The sequence below is a fragment of the Phyllostomus hastatus genome, unplaced genomic scaffold (assembly GCF_019186645.2).
Source record: "Phyllostomus hastatus isolate PE091 unplaced genomic scaffold, TTU_PhHast_1.1 phas_scaffold_317, whole genome shotgun sequence".
In the NCBI taxonomy this organism is placed as follows: domain Eukaryota; kingdom Metazoa; phylum Chordata; class Mammalia; order Chiroptera; family Phyllostomidae; genus Phyllostomus; species Phyllostomus hastatus.
In genome coordinates, this window is record NW_025334023.1 from 6,486,279 (window position 1) to 6,498,586 (window position 12,308).

The following is a 12,308-nucleotide window of genomic DNA, read 5'->3' on the forward strand; positions in this document are numbered from 1 at the left end:
GGAGAGAGAAAGAGAAGAAAAAACTCAATCAGTTGCTCACCGTACATGCCCTGACTGGGAATTGAACCAGTGACCCTTCAGTTTGGGGCTAACACCCAACCAACTGCATCACACTGGCCAGGGAAAATTGTGCATTTTTAAAGGGTGGATTTTATGGTATGTGAGTTTTAGCTCAGTAAAGTTGTTCTTAAAAAAATCATTTACTCACCTACACATAGGATGCTCAAAGAAGCCCACCAAATAGATTTCAACAACCATCACACTATGTCTCCCCGTGTCTTCCCTATGCTGAACGTTCAGTTTCTTAACTCATGTCTTTAGGCCGTGATGTCCAGATCCCTCTTATCCTGCCTGTTGTCCTGAAGTCAGATAGGACTCAGACTCACAACCGTATCATATGAAGTCTAATGAAAGATTCTAAGTATTTGGAAAGCAGATGAAGGAACAGGACAGAGAAACTAGAGAGTTTTCTAGCTTCTGATAATTTGGCTAAATATAATTCATTCAAGGATAATGTATCAAACATAACATAAAAGTACCAAAAGTAATTAAAAGATTATACACCATAAAATGCTCTATAATAATGGGGAGAAAAACTGGGTTTATATTGTTCTAAGAAAAGAAAAGCAATAGAATCTAAACCAAATATAACAGCCAGTGCTCATTAAATATGAATGCCATTTTAACATGCACTCTCATGTAAATGTTCTACTGATAAGGTTACCTCTAAATTCAATTCAGCCCAGGCCAGGTGAAATTTCCTTGCCATGCGCTCTTCTTGCCCTCAGGACAATCTCTTTTTATAACAGCTACTGCATTTCTAATTTCTCATTTCTCATTTATGCCTGTCCTACTCATCAGAGTCCTGAAGGCTCGGATCTCATCTCTGTATCCCAGCACCTAACTTCCTAGTGTTTGGTACACAATTGGCTCTCAACAAATATTCAATTGAATTGAGACTGATTTTTGAGCCCTGAATCAGGCATGTGGTAGTAACTGAAACTAAGAAAATAAAGAGGAACAAGACACAGTTTGAAGAATTTACAAGCTAATGGGAAGATAAACACAAAACCAGATAATTTTAATAATTTTATAAATAGAATTGATAGAAACCCTTTTTAACAGGTATTTAAGTCTTTATTTTGTATTAAGTAACATAAAAAATAAAATACAGTCCCTAAATTCAAAAGCTGAGAATCTATGCTACAGGGGGGAAAAATCAATGATTTCAGAGTTACAAAATAGGTATGAAGAAAGCAACCTGGACACACGGAACAAGGACGTTTAACAAGACAGATGTGGTCGTGGTGGGGATTCTGGGTGAGATCACTTTTAAGCCGAGTTTGGATTGATAGGCAGGGGTTAGCTAGACAAAGGCATGGGGAAAGACACTAGGTAGAAAAACAAGATATGCAAAAAAACCCCATAAATATGTGAAACAGATGATGTGATTAGAATATTATAAGCAGTTTTGACTAACTGAAGCAAAGGGAAGCGGAAGCAAATAACTGAAAGAAAGCAAAGGGTGTGCAGAGAGAATTTGGAATAACATCCACATAGCTACTTCAACAAAAGGATGATAGTACATTTCATAGATAGGAAATTCAAAAAGGAAAACAAGTAGACTTGGGTGTAAGACGATGAATTCAGCTTTGAACGTGTTGAGATTGTCACACACTAGCCAGCTGGAGAAGACAATGGCACTTCAGTTTACAGGCGGGAGCTAAGCGGAGACTCCGTGTCAGAGGGAGATGTGATTTCACAGTGACTTGCTTCGACCATCACCCTATACTCGTCTAGGTTTTTTCCTATAGTACTTCCACACCAACAATTTAATTCTTCACTAACAATTCCTGTTATTTAGCTTTACCAATTTTTCCATCACCACGCTCCACTTCTATTTCCTCACTTTGCTCCCTACCAAAGCATAGATTCCTTGATCTATCATTATAACCTTCTGTGCCTATCTACTTCCATCAAATTCCCTTGGCAATACCCAACCCTTGATTAATGCAAACATTCATATACTTGGTATTGTACATGCAAGCAAGCTAAATATTCTCACTAAAGAGCCTCTGCACTAGTTGCTCAATTGGCCTGAAATGTTCATCTCCTGCCTATATCATATAAATAATGTAATTGAAAAGGTGATAAAGAATAAAGTTCCTGAGTCATTCATACCAGTAGTCTGTTAGTTCGTATTTCTATCTACATAGGGTTAAATTTTAACATAAATAATACGCTGAAAGAATAAACCTGTGTTGTAAGGTCCCTTCTTCAAGAGAACAGCATAAAGAAACATCATTATTCACAAACAATCAGGAAACATTAAAGTAATTAAAGATCTCAAAGTTTCATGGTGATGCTTCCATGAAATAGAGCGAAAAGAGAAGATTAACATACACTTAACTCCTGCTGTGGGATCAACTTTATAGTAGAGACAGCAGAGGAAAATTTTAGAAGAAAGAGAATTTGTGCTTTACAAATTCAACTTGATGATACTGAAATCTATTTTTATAGATATAGCTCTTTAGAACAGTATTTATAATCTATAAGATAGACATGTATGAAAAGAACTACAAACTAGCTACCTGTTAAAATGAGAGAACTTTTTTTATTTTTGGACACGAAATAGCTAAGTAGTATAAGAGAACAGAAAAAGAGAAAAATAATTCTTATGGAGAGAGAAAAAGAAGAGTCAAGGAGCAAGTAATATTTCAGCTGGGCCTTGAGGAATGAGTTACGGCAAAGGGAATCTAATGCCATAGGGCGGAACATTAGAAACACAGAGGTACATGAAAATGCATGGCATGAATTAAATAGCCACCATTGAAAAGATTTTGAAAATCAATGAGTATATGTTAACGAAGTTCAGATAAGCATCTAAATACTAAGGGGATGAAGGGTGAAAAAGTGACACAGGATGGAAAGACAGATACACAGTAGTTACAAGGATACCTCAGTTTGAGTCACATGCTGCCATTGTTACCACAGCCACTACTGAACAGGATGAGCGAGTCCTGACTATGAGGGTTTCACGGTTTCTGAGCTCAGCATCTGAACTCATGAGATAATCCATGGGAATGAGTTTAGGATTGCTCATACCAATCACAAAGCAACCAGTTTCTCAAACTGGAATGAAATCAACTAAATCCTGATCTGATTCCCCCCTCCAAAATACAAATAGCTAAAATTTTCTCATTATGAAAGTAATAAACACTATTTTTTCAAATATGAAAAAAAGACAAGTTTAAGAAAAAATAAAAATTTGTAGAGCTAGCCATTGCTATTGAATATTGATTTTTCCATATTTTTTCCTACTCATACATACACACACGTTGTAAAAAACTGAAATTACACTCTACTTTGCTTCATAACCACTTTTTTGTTTCTTTTAACAACACGATGTAAAGCTTTAATTCATTGTTTGGTCGAATCATAATTAACTCTCAATTTATTGCCAGGGTCCCTTATGTCCACTTTTAATTTTTGAGTTTCTTTGTTGAGAAGTTTAAACTATTTCTAAAAATTAGTATTTCATGACTTTTATACTTTCTTAGAGACTGTATCCGTTTCCTCAGGCAGCCATAACAAATTACCACAAACTGGGGGGCTTAAAAAAGACAGAAACTTGTTCTCTTTCAGCTGTGGGGATGGAAGTCTGAAACTGAGGTGTTCGCAGAGCCATGTTCCCTATGAAGGTTCTAGGGAAGAATCCTTCCTTGCCTCTTCCTAGTTTCTGGTAGCTCCCAGCAATTCTTAGTATTCCTCAACATCATTTCAACCTCTACCTCTGTCTTCACAGGGCCTTCTTCCCTCTGTATGCACCTCCTCTCAGCCTTTGTATCCAAAACCTCCCTCTTCTTTGTTTTATAAAAATACTAGTCATTGGATTTAGGATCTATGCTAATCAAACATTTTAATTTGATTATATCTGCAAAGACCTTATTTTATTTTTTATAAATTTGTGTTGTTTTATTTATTTTTTGAAAGTTATATATTTATGTATTTATTTTCAGAGAGGGAAAGGGAGGGAAAAAGAGAAGGAGAGAAACATCAATGTGTGGTTGCCTCTTGTGTGCTGTGCTCCCTACTGGGGACCTGGCCCACAACCCAGGTGTGCCTTGACTGGGAATTGAACCAGTGGCTCTTTGGTCCTCAGACCAGCACTCACTGCACAGAGCCACATCAGCCAGGGCTACAAAGACCTTATTTTAAAATAAAGTTGCAGAGTTGCACGGTGGAAGTGTGCTGGGCCCATAAAATAAGGTTGCATTCACAGGACTTGTCTTTGGGGGGGACAAATTCAAGCCACTACAGAGATCAGGCAAAAGACAAAAATATTTTTTTTTCTTCTAATAGAATAAAACCCATTGAACCTTTACACGAATCTAAGATGTGCATGGGATTTCCTGTATACTGAAATATTTTTCTATTTCAACATCCTACAAATTATTTTATCATCAATTACTCCTAATTAGGTTAAAAAAGAGTAATTATGAAAATTGAAGAATGATGGATGCTTAAGATAAATAGTGGATAAGAGAAAGATGCATTATTGGAATAAGTCATTACCATTACATCATCTTCAGTTTTCTCACTGTAGTACACAAAGTACCTATCCAAGAGAAATGAAAACATGTTTACACAAATACTTGTACTCAGATGTTCATAGTAACATCAATCATAATAGACCAAAAGCAGAAACAACCCAAATATCCATTACTTCCTGAGTGGATAAACAAATGTGGTACACTCATAATGGAAAGTTATTTGGCAATAAAAAGGAACTAAGTATTGATACATGCTACAACACGGACACACACTGAACATACTATGCAAAGTAAAAGAAACCAACCACAGAATACAACACAGGGGTAGGCAAAAGTAGGCTTACAATAGTAATACAAATAAATGATACAGTAACACATAATAATACAAGAGTAAACTTCTACATACTCATAACTGTAAACCTACTTTGCCCATCCCTGTATATTGTATGATTCCATTTATGTGAAATATCCAGAATGGGCAAATCCATGGAGGCATAAAGCACAAAGCAGATGATCTACAGTTGCCTAGGGTAGGAGGGATGATGGGTAGTGAGTGTTAATGGCAAAAAAGTTTATTTTGGGGTTATAAAGATATCCTTAGATTATCGTGATATTTGAACAACTCTGAAAATCTACTAAAACCCAATGAAACGTACACTTTTTTTGTGTGTAATTAATATTTTATTAAAGAAATTTCTTTTTCACAGAGAAAAGGGAACCCTAGTGCACTGTTGGTGGGAATGCAGACTGGTGCAACCACTGTGGAAAATAGTATGGAATTTCCTCAGAAAACTAAAAATGGAACTGCCTTTTGACCCAGCAGTTCTGTTGCTGGGGTTATATCCTAAGAGCCCTGAAACACCAATTCAGAAGAACCTATACACCCTGATGTTCATGGCAGCACAATTTACAATAGCCAAGTGCTGGAAGCAACTTAAGTGCTCATCAGCAAATGAGTGGATCAAAAAACTATGATACATTTACACAATAAAATCCTGTACAGCAGAGAAAAAGAAGGAGCTTATACCCTTTGCAACAGCATGGATGGAACTGGAGAGCATTATGCTAAGTGAAATAAGCCAGGCGGTGAGGGACAAATACCATATGATCTCACCTTTAACTGGAACATAATCAACAAAAGAAAAAAGCAAACAAAATATAATGAGAGTCATTGAAATTAAGAATATAACAATAGCCAGAGGGGCGGAGGGAGGGGACAGTGGGGAGAAGGGTTTTCAGGAACTACTATAAAAGACACATGGACAAAACCAAGGGGGTGGGTGGAAGCATGGGAGGGAGGTGGGTTTGGAGGGGCTAGGGGTGGGGAGAAAATACAGACAACTGTAATTGAACAACAATAAAATAATTTTTTTTTTTAAGATTTTATTTATTTATTTTTAGAGAGGGAAGGGAAGGGAGAGAGAGAGAGAGAGAGAGAGAGAGAGAGAGAGAGAGAGAGAGAGAGAGAGAGAGAGAGAGAGAGAGAAACATCAATGTGCGGTTGCTGGGGGGTTATGGCCTGCAACCCAGGCATGTACCCTGGCTGGGAATCGAACCTGGGACACTTTGGTTCCCAGCCCGCGCTCCATCCACTGAGCTACGCCAGCCAGGGCTTACAATAAAATAATTTTTTAAAAAAGCATGTAAATAAGGAACTGAGTTTAAAAAATGTAAAAAAAATTTTTTTTCATGACTATGCGCTTTTTTTCTTTTTTGTTCACTTTAAATTGGTAATTTATGGTAAGTAAATTATCTCTCAAGAAAGCAGTTTTAAAAATTCGAGTTTGCTATGCTTAAATTCATATTAATATTAAAGTTAGTTTTCACTATTTTCTTATTTTACTTCTGTAAATTATTCATAAGATGGCTTAAAAATATTTATTAGGAATAAAAAATAAAAAAGACTAAGGTCCAGCCCTGACTGGGTGGCTCTCTGTTGGCTGGAGTGTCATCGTACGTGAAAAGACTGTGGGTTGACTCCTGGTCAGGACACATATCTAGGTTGCAGGTTCAATTCCCAGTCAGAGCTTGTACAGGAGGCAATTGATCCATGTTTCTCTCTCACATCAATGTTTCTCTCTTCTTCCATCTCTCTCTCTGCTGCCTCCCCTTCCTCTCTCCTCTCTAAAATCAATAAACATATGCTCAAGTGAGGATTTAAAAAAACAAAGGAATAAGGTCCATTACCCCAGATGGTAGATGATGACTATTTTCTAGGTATACTGAGAATTAACCAATCTTGTTAAACAGCCATTTAGGTTGTTAGTAATTTTTCATCAGTATAAAGAAAGTTGCTTTTAACATTTTTGTTTACACATCTTGACAGAATTGCCAGAACATTTCCTTAAGAAAAATTCCTAGATATGAAATTCTTGATGAAAAGGTATTTCTCCAGAGAGCCATGCTTACTTATATTTCCAACAGCAATGCTTAAAAGAAAAGTATCAGTTTTATCTTGAAACAGGTTTGACTTCAGAGCTTAGTAAAAAAAAATCCCCAATAAGGAAAAAACACCTGTAACAAAATGCCAAAATAAACAAAACGTAACCAACAACAAAAAAATGATAAAAAACTAAGTTTCCCTCCAATTCTGGCTTTAACTGATAAGAAATGAAAATTTTTATTAGATGACATTTCTTAATTGTAGGTTTTGCAGTTTAGAACATTTTGCATTCTCTCAGAATAAAAGAATATAAATTATATTTGTAGGCAGAATATAATAAAAACACTTACTTAAAAAAATTGTAGCTTTTTAGCTCTCTGAGCAGGACCATGGAGGTCAGCAAGAATAAGCACCTTATGAAAGGTGGCAAAAAGGGAGCAAACAAGGAAGTGGTCCATCCATTTTCTAAGACAGACTGGTATGATGTAAAAGTACCTGCTATGTTCAATATAAGAAATATTGGAAAACCTCTAGTCATGAGAACCCAGTGAGCTAAAATTGCATCTGGTGGTTGTGTTTTAGAAGTAAGCCCAGCTGATCTACAGAACTATGAAGTTGCATTTAGTAAATGTAAGCTAATTGTTAGGATGTTCATGGCAAAAACTGCCTAATTTCCATGGTGTGGATCTCACCTGTGACAAAATGTGCTCCATGGTAAAAAAATGACAGACCATGACTGAAGCTCATATTGATGTCAGGGAACCAGTGGTTATTTGCTTTGTTTATTCTTTGTTTGTTTTACTAAAAACCACAACAATCAGATTCAGAGGACCTCTTATGCTCAGCACCAACAGGTCTGCTAAATCCAGAAGATGATGATGGAAATCATGTCCTGAGAGATGCCTGCCGACAAACGACTTGAAAGAAGTGGACACTAAACTGATTCAGATGCCACTGGAAAAGACACAGAAAATTCAAACTACTGAAGAAGTCCAAGTTTGAACTGGGAAAACTCTTGTTGGAGCTTCGTGATAAAGGGAGCAGTTCTGGAAAAGCTCCTGGGGATGAGACGGGTGCTGAAGTTGAACGAGCTGATGGAGATGAGCCCCCAGTCCAAGAGTCTGTTTAAAATTCAGACGTTTAATGGTGACAAGAAATCCTATTAGTGATGAAAAAATAAAATAAAATAAAATAAAATAAAATAAAATAAAATAAAATAAAAACCATATTATAGATCTGTGTGCTGAGAAGGCTTGGAAACAGTAATCCCCCCATAGTAGCAAAATACCCAGTGACTAAATTTTGGTTCCTGTTTACTATTTTCTCATAAAAGAAACCAGGGCTCTTTGGATAAATGTCTGACTCTAGGGCCAGAGTAGGGAAAATTTAAAAATAAGTCTGGGATATTGCCAAAACTTGGAAGCAACCAAGATGTCCTTCAGTAGGTGAATGGATAAATAAACTGTGGTATAATATATATAGATAATGAAATATTATTCAGTGCTAAAAAGAAATGAGCTCTCAAGATATCAAAAGACATGGAGGAAACTTAAATGCATATTACTAAGTGAAAGAGGCCAATCTGAAAAGACTATATATTGTATGATTCCAATTACATGACATTCTGGAAAAGGCAAAACTTTGGAGACGGTAAAAAGATAAGTGGTTTCCAGGGGTTAGGAGGGAGGGAAGGATGAAAAAGAGGAACACAGAGTGCTTTTAGAGCTGTGAAACTATTCTATACAATACTATACTGATGGATATATGCCATTATACATTTGTCCAAACCTATAAGATATACAATACCAAGGGTGAACCTGGATGTAAACTATGGACTTTTAATGATGATAATGTGTCAGTGTAGGTTCATTAATCATAAAAAAACAAATGTATAAACCAATCAATCAATCTGGGGTGTTCTTACAGTACCAGAGAATAAGGAAATACTCAAAAACAAAAGGACAGGGGCAGGTCAGAGGGGTATAAGAGTTAACCTGGAAGAGTTCCCAACAGCTATAAAACTGAAACAGTTTGAGCAACAAAATAACACAGAACTGAAGTATAACCCAAACTATAAAATAAATATATATAAGTCCATCCTGACATAAATGAACATACAAAGGTAAAGAGACAACAAATCTTCCTTACGGAAGAATTCTGAATACTCCCACTCCTTGGAGGTGGTGTTTGATTCCATCACCCCCTTTCCAGTCCTTATTCCCACCTCCAGTGAGAATGGGCTAGGCTTAGTGACTTACTTCCAAAGAATATAGCAGAGAAAGGGACAAAAAGATACATTTTCAGTGGAGAAATTTGGCAAATACCACCTTATCTGAATAATCAAACTAAATATCACCACATGGATATCATATATCCCCTGACATGATGTGATGAGAAGAACGTTTTGCCTCTGTGGTGTTCTTCCCCCAAATCCGTACAACTCCAGTCTGATCATGAGAAAAACAAATCCAGACTGGGATATATTTTGCAAGTCATGAGAAACAAGGAAAGACTGAAAAAACTGTTCCAGACTAGAAGACAGTGGGGAAGTATAACAACTAAATGTAATGTGGTGCCCTGAACTGGATCCTGGAAAACAAAAAAGGCACTGATGGGAAACTGGTGAAATCCAAATTAGTTACTAGTAATGTACTAATACTGGGTTCTTAGTTGTGACAAATGTACCATGTAACGTAAGATGTTACCTATGAGAAACTGGGTAAGAGGTATAATAAAAAATTTGCACTATCTTTGTAACTTTCCTATATTTAAAAATTATTCAAAAATAGCCCTGGCTGGTGTGGCTCAGTGGATTGAGCACCAGCTTGTGAATCAAAGGGTGGCTAGTTCGATTCCCATCAAGGCACATGCCTGGGTTGTGGGCCAGGTCTCTGGTTGGTGGCATATGAAAGGCAATCGGTCAATGTATCTCTCACACATCGATGTTTCTCTCCCTCTCCTTCTCCCTCCCTTCCCATCTCTCTAAAGATAAATAAATAAAATCTTTTAAAAAATTATTCAAAAATAGAAAGTCTATATAAAAACAACAAAATTAACTTTTAAAATGGGGCCATAAACCCACTAAACCGACATGAATATCCGTTTGGAAAATGTTAACCTTTTAAATTTAACTACCATTTACTCTACTTTAAAAGTCTACTAAGTAAAATTCAAGAAAAACAAAGCTAAGGGAAAGAAAACTAACAATTTCTTATCAGAGATTAAATATTGCATTAATCTGAGACATGATGTACCGTATATTAATAGTCCTAAAAATATGCATATTAAACTAGGAACATTTGACTGACATTATTAGAAACACTCCATAACACATTAAAAAAATACGAAAACTTCATATTCTGCCAATTTAATCTTCTGTCAAGTTTCACTGTACACTGTGTTCTGTGCTTCACTGCACTTTACTGGGAAAGAGGGAACATATTTAATCCACTAGTGATATTATAATAGAGAAACCAACATTTCATAAATTTACATCTTTCATGTATTACTAAATATGAGGGGAAGTCAGATAACTTTATAGATAAAACAACTTTATAGATAAAACAAATGAATATTGAAAGGCTGTTAAATCAAGGCTGTCCAAAACTTGGATATAAGGCCAAAAGGTAGATAGCATGTGCTTTCAATAATTTGGGGACACAGACCCATATTAAATAACCCGCTAAGAGGTTATTTAATTACTTAGAGGAAGGTACTTGCTCAATTATTCTATTTTTATTGAATGAAATATCCCAGATTAACCAAAGTTACATGTGAATTTATAGATTTTGTCCAGTAGAGTTGTAAATAATTTGTCAGAACACAAAATTCCAAAGGTCAGTGTTTATTGGTCTGTAGGACATTAACCAATTTGTAACTAACCTAGCAATCTTATTCTAAAATTCCTTTATAAAATTGTCTATGAATACACAGTTCAAATACTCTTTGAACTAGCCTTACTATTTTATTTATTCCCTCAGTAATTAAAAAATAAAATACTTGATACATGTTAACTTACTATTTGAATGAGTCATATTTTAGTTTTTAAAACTACACTTTGATAGGCATAAGAAACTGGTCAATTACTGGAGGCAAGTTTACATAACGGGGTAAAGACAGTCTTTTCAACAAGTGGTATTGGGAAAACTGGACAGACTGATGAAAAAAATGAAATTAGACCACTTTCTTAGACCATATACAAAAATAAACTCAAAATGAATTAAAGATTTAAATGTGAGACCTCAAACCACCAAACACCCAGAAGAAAAGACAGGCAATAAATTCTCTGACGTCACTCTTCGCAATAACTCTTTGGCTATGTCTGCTGAGCAAGGAACACAAAAGAAAAAATAAATAAATGGGTCTGCATCAAACTAAAAAGTTTCTACACAGTGAAGGAAACCATCAACAAAGCAAAAAGACTTCCTAGTGAATGGGAGAAGATATTCACCAATGATACATTCAATGAGAAGTTAATATTAAAAATATATAAAGGGTTCATACAGCTTAACACCAAAACAAACAAATAAAAACTTCAAATAATCTGATTAAAAAATGGGCAGAGGACCTGAACAGACATTTCTCTAAAGAGAACATACAGATGACCAACAGCCATATGAAAAGATGCTCAACATCACTAATCATCAGGAAATGCAAATTAAAACCACAATGAGATATCATGTCACACCAGTCAGAATGGCTATTATTAATAAATCAGCAAACATCAAGTGTTGGCAGAGATGTGGAGAAAGGGAACCCTCATACACTGTGGGTAGGACTATAAATTAGTACAGCCACTACAGAAAACATTATGGAGATTCCTCAAATAGTAAAAAACAGACCTGCCATAATTCCACGTATGGGTACTTACCCAAAGAAATTCCACTTATGGGTACTTACCCAAAGAAAATGAAAACACTAATTTGAAAAGATACTTGCATCCCTATGTTCATTGCAGCATTACTAATAATAACCAAAATATGGAAGCAATGTAGCTGTCCATCAATAAATGGATAAATAAGAGGTGATATAATAGGGGTGGGCAAAAGTAGGTTTACAGTAATTAATGAAGTAGATTTATAATAATTAATAATGATATAAGAATAAACTTTGATTCACATACTTACAATGAGAAACCTAATTTTGCCCACCCCTGTATAATACACACAATGAAATATTACTCAGCCATAAAACCAAATGAAACCTTGTCATTTATGACAACATGGATGGGCCTAGAGGGTATTATAATAAGTAAAATGAGTCAAACAGAAAACGACAAATACTTTATCATTTTACTTATATATGGAATCTAAAAAAAACAAAACAAATAAACAAAACAGAAACAGACCTATAGATATATAAAATAAGCTGAT

At 35.5% G+C, this 12,308-nt stretch overlaps 1 protein-coding gene across 3 annotated transcripts in view; it reads right to left on the minus strand.

The window, feature by feature from the left end:
- Positions 1–12,308, minus strand: part of NARS2 (asparaginyl-tRNA synthetase 2, mitochondrial) — a 118,816-nt gene that overhangs the window by 54,390 nt on the left and 52,118 nt on the right. The gene's annotated exons all lie outside the window — the stretch shown is intronic.